This window comes from Castor canadensis, chromosome 14 (assembly GCF_047511655.1).
Source record: "Castor canadensis chromosome 14, mCasCan1.hap1v2, whole genome shotgun sequence".
Classification (NCBI taxonomy): domain Eukaryota; kingdom Metazoa; phylum Chordata; class Mammalia; order Rodentia; family Castoridae; genus Castor; species Castor canadensis.
In genome coordinates, this window is record NC_133399.1 from 10,997,089 (window position 1) to 11,009,973 (window position 12,885).

At 37.9% G+C, this 12,885-nt stretch overlaps 1 non-coding gene across 1 annotated transcript; it reads right to left on the bottom strand.

The window, feature by feature from the left end:
- Window positions 1-4,763: 4,763 nt before the first annotated feature.
- LOC141417140 (small nucleolar RNA SNORA17) lies at window positions 4,764-4,890 on the bottom strand. The gene has a single exon (XR_012441746.1). It is a non-coding gene; the product is annotated as a small nucleolar RNA SNORA17 (small nucleolar RNA).
- Between the last annotated feature and the right edge of the window lie 7,995 nt (window positions 4,891-12,885).

The following is a 12,885-nucleotide window of genomic DNA, read 5'->3' on the forward strand; positions in this document are numbered from 1 at the left end:
GCAAGCTATGGAATCAGCCTCCATGCCATACAGCCAATATACCAATAAATAAAGTGTAGTGTATATATGTAGTGTAATATTTTTAATGCAGAAAGAAAAATGGAATTATGTAAATTGCAGGAAAATGGATGGACCTAGAGCTCTAAATGTTAAGAAAAATGAACAAGTCTCAGAAAGACAAATATCACGTTTTATATAATATACATAATGTAGGACTTTTACACAAATGTGCAAGGGGGACATTTTGAGGTGGAAATCACTGCATTATAGGCATCCATGTAAATAACACAGTTAAGCCCATCGATCTAAAAGGCAGGGAGGGAGGAACGGGATGAGAAGAAAGTATAATATGTGGGATGAAAGTACATTATGAGATTGTATGGTAGAAGCACACAGAAACTTCCTTGTACAGTAAGGCACACTAGTAAACACATGTTAAAACGAAAGCAGAAATCCAAGAAATACGTATAGATGATATATGTTAACAATAAACAAAGAAGAAGGGATGAATAATTCAACTTAACCCTGGAGATTTGACTCAAGCAATACAAGCATGGCTAGCAGCAGGAGGAAAATGTCATTCATTCCTTTCTGCTAAATTAATACCCAGTTCATTTATGGCAGCACTTTTTTTTTCTTGAGGCAGAGACTTTACCTCTTCAGCCATTCCTCTAACACCAAAAACTTCAAAAAAGTAGTGATTTCTTAGGAAAGCAGAAGACAAGATACATGCTATGAGGCAGTTTCCTGGTCTGGAAAGTCTGGATGGATTCAGCTAAATACAATTATAACCAAGGCTGGACCAAGATAACCCAAGAGGAGGAAGCCTGGGAAAGGGGAGAAATGACCTGTAATCTGTGTAGGAAGCAACCTATAAACTCATTAGTTACTGTATACTTCAGAGAAACCTTACAGACGCAAGTGAGATGAGTGGCCAGAATATGCAGAGAACCTGCATGAACATAAGAAAGTGGGCAATCCTCCAGGTCTCTCAGTTGACTTCAGAAGCATGCCATGACTCTCACTGTAGAGAGACGCTAGGACAATAGTGATGACACCTTAGGATGTCACACTTCCCATCAGATACACAAAAAGACTCCTAGAGAAAAAACACAGACATGTAAACTATGGGAAAGCCTTTATTTCTTCTAGTTACATGGAAATACATGAAAGGATTAGCACTGTGTAAGCACTGTGGAAAAGCCTTCTTGTCTGACTCATGTTCAAAATGTGAAAAAACAAGGGGCATAAACCCTATCTCTGCAAGCAGCGTGGGAAATCCTTCATTTCTTTAATTGACATTTGATAACAGAAACGATGTCAAGATGTTGCTCTTTGTATGTGAGCAACGTGGCAAAACTATTTGGCACAATATCCTTTGAAGACATGAATTAATACACACTGAGAAAATATAAATTTAAAGAATGCGGAAAATCCTGCACTTGTTCTGGTTCCCTTAAGAGGCATGTGTGGACTCATACAGGAGACAATTCCTGAATTCAGAATGTGGGAAGTCCGCATTACCACATGAACTTTCTAGTAGATATGACAATGGTTATAAAGGGAAGTAGCTACCATGCACATTTTAGGAAAGGCTCTAGTCATCCCTGTTCAGTTGAAGAACATAAAATAGGATACTGTGGTGAAAAAATCCTCACTAGCAAGGATGTTACAGACTCTTCATATATGAACACAGCAAAGATGAAAACCTTTTTTAAGTTAAAAAAAAACAAAGTTGCCATTTAAAACAAATACTTTGATCTCCCAGTTGTAACAGGAAAAGACTACCACAAATGCTCGCAGATGCCAGGTACTGGTGATTCACTCCAGTAATCCTAGGAACTCAGGAGGCAGAGATCAGGAGGATAGCAGTTCCAGGCCAGACCAGGCAAATAATTCAAGTGACAGAATCTCCAAAATTCTGTTACAATAAAAGGCTGGCAAAGTTGCTCAAGTGGTAGAGGATAGAGTGCCTGCATAATAAGCCTGAGGCCCTCAGTTTAAATCCTAACCTCACCCCACAAAATTCTCACAGGTATAATTTTAGCTTAATCACTCATAACAGCCCAGTCTTTCTCAGGATTGTTGTTGCTCTCTTCCACACCACCATGCTCCTCAACTCTGTCACAGGAAATAGAGATGGAGCCATCCAGCTTCTAAGATGTCCCAGTAAGCCAGGAAAAACCCAGAAGATGAACACAGTTTACCATATTAAGTCCATTTTGAGTGATCCATACTTCCCTAGTATGACCAGATTCTGCTTCTCAGGCACATATTCTGTATTTTCATTATTAGCTTGTAGAATGTGTCGGGAGGTGGGGAATTTTATTTTAATGCCACTGAGTTTGAATTCGGTTCCACAAGCTTGGTAGGTAGCCACACCTACTGCTGGAGATTACATGCACAAGCCACCAGCCCCACAAATTTCAAGAACAGACAAGGCAGGGATGAAGTAGTTCTTACATGGGCACATGCACTGTATTGTCATCTGTTTCCTGATCCTTAGAAAATTATAAGTTGGGGTGGGAAAGATAAAATTTAAAACAATTTCAGAGGGTACTCTCAAATCAATTTTGGATATAGTAAAACTTTCTTATTAGGAAGAAATTAAGGATAACAATTGGATGAAGAAATGAAATGTATGAAAATTGCTGGATGTAAATTACAGTCAACCAGGTAGAATAAAAATACCTGCAATACATGCAATGTAAAAGTATTAGTTAGCCAGGCACCAGTGGCTCATCCCTGTACTATTAGCTATTTGAGAGACTGAGCTCTAGCGAGTAGAGGTTTCAAGCCAGCCCAAGAAAATTGTTTGAAAGACCCCATCTCCAATAAAACCAGAGGAAAATACATTAGAAGTGTGGCTCTAGACTGTTTTGCAATCTGGAAGTCCTGACACACAAAAAAAGTATTAGCTTACAGACTAAGCTATATGAATGGAATTGTGATGAGAAATGGCCAAAACATAACTTACTCAAGATGCAACACAATGCACAAAACCAGTGTTGATTTTGAATGGGGGCAGGGAAGGGGGAGAGGATTTGGGAACATTCTATGGTTTGTCCTGCTGTGCATACAGCACAGTGGTATCTTAACCTGAATTTTAAGTAGCTGTCAATGAACACTGTTACCACCTGGAAATAGTTCCAACCATTTAGGACTGGAGATAAGCAAATCCTATAAAATTCTCAATTATTTAAAATGACAATGCAGAAATACATGGGGTACTTAAACAAAATCCCTAACACCTAAGTTCCCCATGCAAGCAACTGTTCCCAAAGTGGCAAAAAAAGAAAGAAAGAAAGATCAACCCAGGGAATCATAGCTTTCTGGAACAGAAACTCATAAGCAGAACAAGAAAAGGAAAACTTGAACTGCAGCTGATAAACTGCTGAAGTCTTGGGTGTCTAGTAGTTTGATAGGAAAATTCTGGAAGAGATTCAGGGTTAGAGGACATCATACTTTTGAGAGTTTCACCTCCAAAAGCCCTACTGGGTTCTCACAGTACATTCCAGCCACCAACTGGTTAGAGAGGTTGGAAACAAGGTTCAGATGGTAGACACCTGCTTAGCAAGCATGACGCCCTCAGTGCAAACCCCAGTACCTCAAATGAAATAAACAGGTACAATGTGCTACTATTAAGCTATCAATTATATCAAAATGTGAATTATTTAAATACACCAATTAAGCAACAGTGATACAGTTGTTTAGAAACAAAGAACCAACTGTTCTTTTCATGAGACATCATTTTACACTTGAAGACATGAGTAGTTGAAGAGATACCATTCAAAGTATTCAAAATATCACTTGAAATATTGGCGCCAGTGCCTCCTACCTGCAAATCCTAGCTATTCAGGAGGCAGATATCAGGTGAATCACTTTTTTAAGCCAGCCTGGGTAAATAGAGACATTGTATCAAAAACAGCCTACACAAGGGCTGTTGGAGTAATTCAAGTGGTAAGAACGCCTGCCTGGCAACCCTGAGGCCCTGAGTTCAAACCTAGTGCTGCCAAAACAAAGTCCCCATCTCCCAACACTCTTTATAAGCTATTAATGAGCAATGCATAATATGTGCCTGAGCTGGCTTTGAACCATGATCCTCCTGATCTATGCTGTCTGAGAAGCTAGGATGACAGGTGTGAGCCACTGATGCCTAGCTACAATGTAGGTATTCTAATTACAATGAAATAATTATAGATATGAAAAGCAGTGTATCCAGTTAATAGCCTAATTTCACGCCTTTGTAATGTATACATTTTTCCAAGCACCATGTTCTACGTTATGATTCATTACATTTGGCTTAGCATATAAATATTTTTTAAGTCAAAATAATGGCAAGAATAAATGACATGTGGTTGTGCAGAGAGAGAATTCTAACACTATCTCAACCCTGGAGAAGCTATAATTATAGTTCAATCTGGAAATAGCAGATATGTATGTGCTCTTACATCCTGAGTCATTCTGCCTGACATTTTTAGATGTATTTATTTTGTGTTCTGACAGCTCTGGCAAAGATCTAATTTATTTTCTTTTGCCAAGGTAGAGCCACATTACATTTCTGTAAGACTATAACCTGTGTTTTACTGATAACCTCTGTAATTGAGCATTTTTCCTACTTGAGTTCTGATGGCTAATGAAAATTTGTTCTTTGTTCATGTCTATCATTTTCTCCTTGCTTCTCTCTATATTCTATAGGGTTTTCTCTTTTTATTTCTAGTCCAGTTTTTATAGTATATAATAAGAGCATGAATAATTTTTCAAGTGACAGTTGACAAATCATTTGAATGTTTATGGTTCAAATCACAGCATAGACACAGACTCTTCTCTGTGCCACCAACTAACAGAAGTGTGACACAGCACCACATCTGCAAGGCCTCTAGGTGTGTCATAGGAGGTCTTTGATGTACAGTGAACATTATTTTTCTCTATATGTTCCTGCTTTCCTCACTCCCTCCTTTTGTCTTAGTTTTTTTTATTGCTTTGTTTCTTTTTGGTGGTTCTTGGTGTTGAACTCAGGGCTTTGCTCATACTACCAGGTACTTTACCACTTGAGCCACTCCATCAACCTCTTCCCATATCTTTTTGCCACAACCCTGTCCTGTTTCATTTCAAGTCCAGTTGTTTACAGAAGCTATAACAAAGTCATGGAGTTCTGTAAGGCAAGTGATATTGGACCATCTTGCTACGTTGCATTATTAACTCCAGAACTGTTTTCTGGGTCCTTACAATTTTCTCTGTAGAGAATGATATGACTTGTGATCATTGGCGGCTTTGTGTGAACATATGTTCCTTCATTTTCACTTATTTGAAACCATTTGTGTTTTCTGTTGCTTGGTGCATTAACTGGTTGATATAAGGATATGAGCTCTGTCACTGTTCATACTCATGTTTGCTAGAAGCTTACGTGATAATGAAGTTTCCACATTGTTTATCAGGATTAGTCACTCACCCATGTGAGTTCTTTATACACTATAAAGGGAATGGTGTGTATGGCTCATGCCTGTAAGCCTAGCTACATGGGAGACTGAGATTGGGGGCATCACACTTTGAGGCCACCTGAGCAAAGAATTCTTGTCATCCTATCTCCACAATAACCAGAGCCAAATGGTCTGGAATTGAGGATCAAGGAGTAGACCACCTGCTTTGCAAGGATGAAGCCCTGTCTTCCACCCCAGTCTCACAAGGAAGAGACTGGTTTGCCTGCGTGCCTTCACACTTTATGTACACCAGAGGTGTGTATCGGTTACTTTTCTCAGACGGTGTGACAAATATCAGACATACACAGTTTAAATGGAAGATTTATTTATCTATTTAATACTGTGTTTTGTTTTCAGACAATGTTTTTGTCAGTTTCCTAGACTGTCCTCTGACTTTCAAACCTTGAACATGAAATACTTCAACCTAGCCTAAAGAGAAGAATTTTTCATTTTGGATCACAGTTTTATAGGGACATTTTCCACATATTCCCAAAATAGCACCATCAAGTGAGGACCAAGCATTCAACACATGAGTCTATGGGAGACATTTCATACTCACACCAAAACAGGGTTTCTGCTCAGTAAATGTTCAAGTCTTTGCAAGGCACTCAGTGGAAGTACAGTTTTCCACAAGGCTCATGTAGGGTTTCTGTTCAATGTGAACTTGTGGATGTCCTGAAGCATTTCTTAAAGTAAAGAAGGCTGTGTCACATTGTTGACACATGTAGGGTTTCTATCCAGTGTGAATTCTTTTGCGGATTTTCATGTAAATTGAAGAACTGGAGGGTTTTCCACATTGCTTACACACAAAAGCTTCTCCACTGTGAAATGGTTCCAGTTACTGAGTATTACTCAAAGAAAAGAAGACTTTCCCACATTGACTAAATACATAAGTCTTTTCATTTGCATAAGAGTTAAAAGTTCAACAGATAGATTGAACAGTGTAGTGGCTACAATTAATAACAATGTATTACTGATATGTGAGAACATAACCAAAGGATTTGTATGTAGGTATTCCTTTTTTTGAGATCCTGGGCTTTGAACTCAGGGACTACATCTTGAGCCTGTCCACCAACCACTTTTTAGTTGATGGGTTTTTTTTATGAGATAATATCTCATGAACCAATTGCCTGGGCTGCCTTTGAACCACCAGACTTCTGATGTCTGCATCCTGAGAAGCTTGGATTGTATATGTGAGCCACAACGTAGCTATTCTAATCACAGTGAAATTATAGGTATGAGAAGTAGTGTGTCTGGTGAAAAACCTAATTTCATTACTGTGTAATGTAACATTAAAAAATAAAAACATTTTAAAATTATGGCTTCATTACATTTTGATTGGCATGTAAATATCTTTAAAATAAAAACAATGGGAACACTAGATGACATATAAATTTATGCAGAGAGCTAGAATTTTAACAATTCAAACTTGGAGAAGGTATAATTCCACCCCAGTCAGGAGGTAGTAGCTCATGAAAAATAGAAGGGATACTCAGATGGAATAATGATAAAGCAGGCAGTTCTCCAAGAAGACACAAAAATCCCTAACATGTATTTGTGTAAACAGGGAACAAGTTACATGACCCAAAAACACACAGAACTGAACATTAAAGTTGCACAACAGTTTTTGTAGATCTCAGTGCACAATGTCAGTCATTGACAGATGAAGACACAAAGTCAGCAATGATATAGTGCAGAGGAACAATGTCATACATCAGATGGAGTCATTTGGTTTTGAAGAATACCATACTGAAGAACACACACATGCCCACGCTCTCTGCTATAATACACACCTTGAAAAATCTAAAGGAATATAAGTCACAAAGTATTCTCCCAGACTATACTAAAATTTCCCTAGAATTGTATAGTTGAAAAACCTCCAAACAACTAAGATTAAAGCAAAAAATTCTACACAATACATATGTCAAAGAGATAACCCCTGAGTAATTTATTATATACTCGTGGAATAGCTAAGTGATAGCTTGCCTGCCTGGGAAGCATCAGGCCCTTAGGGGAAAACCTACTTTGCCAGAGGAAGAAAATCTCTGAGACTACAGAAAAATGAACACATATGCTCTCAAAATTCACAGCATTCAGGGAACATGGTGCTAGGGATAAATGTAAAGAAAGAAGCCAATATACTAGAAGAGAAGGAAAACCTAAAACGTACTTTAGGGAAACTGAAAGAAGAAGCAGACGATGCTACATCAAGTACATGGAAATAATGATTACTAAAGATGTCAAAATCATCACAGAAACCAAAGATTCTTTACTGAAAATGCCATCTGATTAGACAGCACAAGTTTAAAAAAAAATGGAAGACACAAACTACTAATTGTGCTCATGAAAGAGATACACTGATAATAAAGGCATGGCATTGAAAATGACAAGAAAAGGACATGATGAATGATTCCATACCCATAAATTTAATGACCTGGAGAAAAGGAGCCAATTCATGGGAAGAAACAACCTACCAAAACTTACACCAGGAGGGAGAATACAGTTAGGGCAGATATTAAATATATTGGCTCAATGAGGAATAGCTGCCCAAGGCAGAGAGAAGTCACCCTTTGTTGTCCCAGTGCTTTAAGTCTGCATAGGATGTAAAGAAGAAATGACACATTATTCACAGTATCTTTTAGGAAATACAAACATATTGGACATAGAAAATATCACACTATGAATCACCACTGCCACAGGAACAAACTGAACACGTGCTTTACACAACACCAACACCACAGACCAAGAGCATTCATGAACATAGATACAAAAATCCCCATCAAATAATAAAAGGAGCATCTCCATTCCTTCCAGGAGGCACCTGGTTTCAGGACCCTGCTGCTCAAGGCACTCCCTCAGTTTAAAAGCATCCTTTAAATTATGGGCACTGGCAACAACTTTTGAAAAGGACTCCAATAGCTCGGGTAATAAGAGCAAGAATTGACAAATGGGGTTGCAGCTGATTAAAAAGCTTCAGAGGAAAGAAAGATCCTAAGTAATGGGAGAAAATTGTTTACAAAAATTCATCTGTCAAGGAATCAATATCAGAGTATATATGAAGTCAAAAAACAAAAGAGCAAAGGACAAATAATCCAACTTAAAAATGTGCAAGTGAACTGAAAACAGTCCTCAAAGTAAGAGACAGAAATGGCCAATGAAGGCATGAGTAGGTGATCTACAAACTTATCCCTAAAGGAAATGCAAATGAAAAGGACACTGAGATTCCATCCCACTCCAATCAGGATGGAATCTCAAGAAAACAACAAATGCTGGTGACGATGTGGGGGAATTGGAATCCTTTCACATTATACGTGGGATATAAATTAGTGCAGCCACTATTGAAATCATGATGAGACTTAAAAATCTAAAATACAACTACTATGCAATCGTGCTCTTCTTTTGCTGGGCATATTTGCCAAGGAACATAACATGAGCACCACTTGTAAGCAGGAGGAAAACCTGTATTCACTCCTGTATTGCCACATTAATTCCCACCTCATTTGTAATAACAGAAGCTTTGTTTTTCCAGTACTGGGGTTTGAACTCAGGACCTCATGCTTTGTAGGCAGGCTATCTACCACTTGATTGTTCCTCCAGCACCACAAACTTAACAAAAGCACTAATTTCAAATGACAGCATGAGTTGTTCATGAGACATGGTAAGGAGCAGGTGTCTGGTCTGGAAACTGTGGACCAGTTTAGCTCAATGCAATTAAATCCTAGGTTGGTCAGGATCTACCAAGGGGAGGAAGCCTGGACTATGGGGAGTGGCGAGTGGAATGTGTCATCTGGGTTCTGCAGAGTTGGGTAGCTTAGTTCCATCTTCTGTCACTCAGGCTTCTGATGTACATCTTCTGATGGATTCCTTGATTTATTACCAACAAATCGGAGACTGGAATATTAGGACACTATAGTTGTAATCACTGAGAGCAATATTACTTGGTTTTTTGATGTTCATATTGATTAATATTGCAGTTCACATACCTTTACTGTTATGCTGGAAAACCTTTCTGTTTTATCTGTTGACATTCCCAAATAAAACTCTATTCATTGGTGGGCATAGTGAATTATCGTTCATAAGTCCTGTCTAGTTTTTCTTTAGAAGTTTATAAGAAGACAAGTGCGAACATACAATTTCTGTACCTCAGTTTATTCACAGAGGATTGGCTCAGTTCCCCAAGGAGATAGTTGTTACTTTTCCTTTTGTTACTTTTTTTTATGTACTGGGGCTTGAACTCATGACCATATGCATTCTAGACAACCACTCTACCACTTCAGGCACTTCACCACTGCTCTTTACTGGGTATTTTCTTTTTTTATTCTTTATGAACTTTTAAGTTCTCTGTGTTGGAAATCACACATTTCAAAAAAAAAAACCTAATTACTTTTTCATGTAAGAGCAAAGTCAAATAATAAAAATACTGAACATTTTCCTATAGAACTAATCAACCAAGAGGGAAAAGGTTTTTTTCTTTAACACTGTACAGCCATCTGTTACTCAAGTGACCCTCCAGGATAATTGTTTATCTTCCCTTTGTTGACATTTTTAAAAAAGACAGCACCAAAATGTTTTTCCTTACTTTTAAAAAGCCCAGGGCTCTTCTAATTACAAATGTTCTTCTCAGTCCTTTAACTCTGGTGAAGGAATCATCTGGCAACTCCCTCCTTAAAAAACAGGAAGTGCCATCGTATTCCTTATAAATTCAAACCTATTTCATTCTAGTCTAAGCAAAAATAGAGAAGATGAACACAGTTGCAGAGAGCTCTATTAAGCAATAACTTTCACAAAAATATAACTGGAATCAAGATCATTTCAATGCCAAAAGTGTTACTGATGTTTTCGATCAGTGGCAAATTTTAACAGCTCCAACTATAGATACACAGGTTACAGATAGCCCAAAGAAAAACAACTATTCTAGAATCAACTAATAAAGATAAATTTTAAACTCACTTTTTCAAAAATCCTTTGTGCGCTACAGTTTTCAAACGTGATCAGAAAATTTAAGCTGTAATCATCTAAAACTTTGAATCTATTCTGAAAGTAACTACATTTTAAATGTTTGACACTGTAGTCTTGACAGTTAAAAATACTAAATTACCTATACAATGTAAACAAGCCTCAATTTTCAAAATAGAAATAACTTAGCAAAAGATCTCTGTAAACATTAAAAATCTACCTGCAGCCAGGTGCTGGTGGCTGATGCCTATAATCCTAGCTACACAAGAGGCAGGGTTCAGGAGGATGGCAATTTGAAGGCAGCCCTGGGCAAATATTTTGGAGACCATATTTCCAAAAAAAAAATCACAAAAAAACTTGTGGAGTGGCTTAAGTGGTAAAAGAGTGCCTGAAGAGGAGGCAAGAGGGCCTGAGTTCAAACCCCAGTGCTGCTAATAAAAAAAAAAAAGAAAAAGAAAAGCTACCTGATAAAATTACAGATGTCTTAATGCAGGCATATACACTGAGAAATCTTTCTAGTTTTGTTTTGCATGGTTGGGACATCATCTTATAAATGACACATGAGTTTTCTCTAACTGCTACCTGTGGAGCCAGTGGTTTTATATTTTATCCTTGCAAGATTGCATAATGTCCCTAGAAACAGACATCACCTAATTCTTTCTGTAGCAAGATAATGGCCGCATTTTATCTGTTTTGTAAAGTAAGTGTACCTTATTCATAGATCTCAGGCACAACTCTGACTACCAAGGATATGCAGGTTTACAAATGTTCTCATTCTCTGGCAATTTCTCCATCACTTTTATGCTGCTTTCAAGTTTGACATGTTTAAAAGAGAAAGGTCATCCCTGATAGTTATTTGAGTCAAGAATAGATTGTTTTCGGTACTACAGCTTTCATTAATACTCTAATGAACAAAATACAGTGGTTTATGATCTTGGGAAGGGATGGGCTAATTTTAGTAATTAAGGACAAGTATTTAAACACTAATATTACATAAATTAAAAAGGAAAGAGGCCTTTAGTGTTCTTTTGTGTGTGTGTCTGGGCCTTGCTAGGCAAGAGCTCTTCCTCTGTGGCTGAGCTACACCCCAGCCCTATCTTTCCTTTTGTAGTCTCCTCCCTTATCATATTCCTCTACACAAGCGATTTTCAACCAACTACCTTACATACACACTAGTGTTTAATATTTAAAAACAAATTTAAAATACATCACATTAAAATCAGGTTGTAGCCTGGCCCAAAAGACCAAAAACCGTATGTTCTCTCTCATATGCAGACATTAGATCAAGGGCAAACACAACAAGGGGATTGGACTTTGAGCACATGATAAAAGTGAGAGCACACAAGGGAGGGGTGAGGATAGGTAAGACACCTAAAAAACTAGCTAGCATTTGTTGCCCTCAACGCAGAGAAACTAAAGCAGATACCTTAAAAGCAACTGAGGCCAATAGGAAAAGGGGACCAGGAACTACAGAAAAGCTTAGATCAAAAAGAATTAACCTAGAAGGTAACACACATGCACAGGAAATTAATGTGAGTCAACTCCCTGTTTGGCTATCCTTATCTCAACCACCAAAAACACCTGTTCCTTCCTATTATTGCTTATATTCTCTCTCCAACAAAATTAGAGAAAAGGGCAAAATAGTTTCTGCCGGGTATTGAGGGGGTGGGGGGGAGAGGGAGGTGGTGGAGTGGGTGGTAAGGGAGGGGTTGGAGGCAGGGGGGAGAAATGACCCAAGCCTTGTATGCACATATGAATAATAAAACAATAAAAAAGTCAGGTTGTTACTGTAATGAACAATCATTTCTCTATAGAGAAGGGCCCAGTGGGCATCGAACAGCGCATGTTTTGTGTCATGTTTCTAACATTAGGGGGAAAATACATTAAGTTCCAGTTACAGCAGAGCTAATGACTTTTTTCAAATTTCACACTCACCTTTGAGAAAAAGACACAAATATTTTTTAAATGACACCAATACTATCTAGGTAAATAGTTACATGGATGTGACCATTAATGATTCAGCTGTTTATAAGGAAGGTGTAGACAGTTTCCTGCACTCCCGCCTCAGACCAGAGATTTTTAACTGATTCATGCACTTTGTTCTCTGGCAGTGCTTCCACACCCCCACACCCCCACCATGTGCTCCTTAGAAAAAACAGAGTACATTAATTTATTTGAAATGCTGTAGTATTCATTCACTTATTTTCAAAAGCTGTTATTCTAACACCAAGGTTTCTTAGTAAATTCTCCTCACCTCATATATACATGTGGAATTAAATAAGAACTTGAAATTTGCATTTCTTTACTCATAATATCATCCCTTTTTAAATTTGAATTTTTCTGAAATGAGTTTAGGCCATGAATGAGATAGATGTTCTATTGAATCGCTTCCATAATGAAAGACACATTTTGATAGATTGTGCTTGCAGAATCTCTCTTTGTCCTTCAC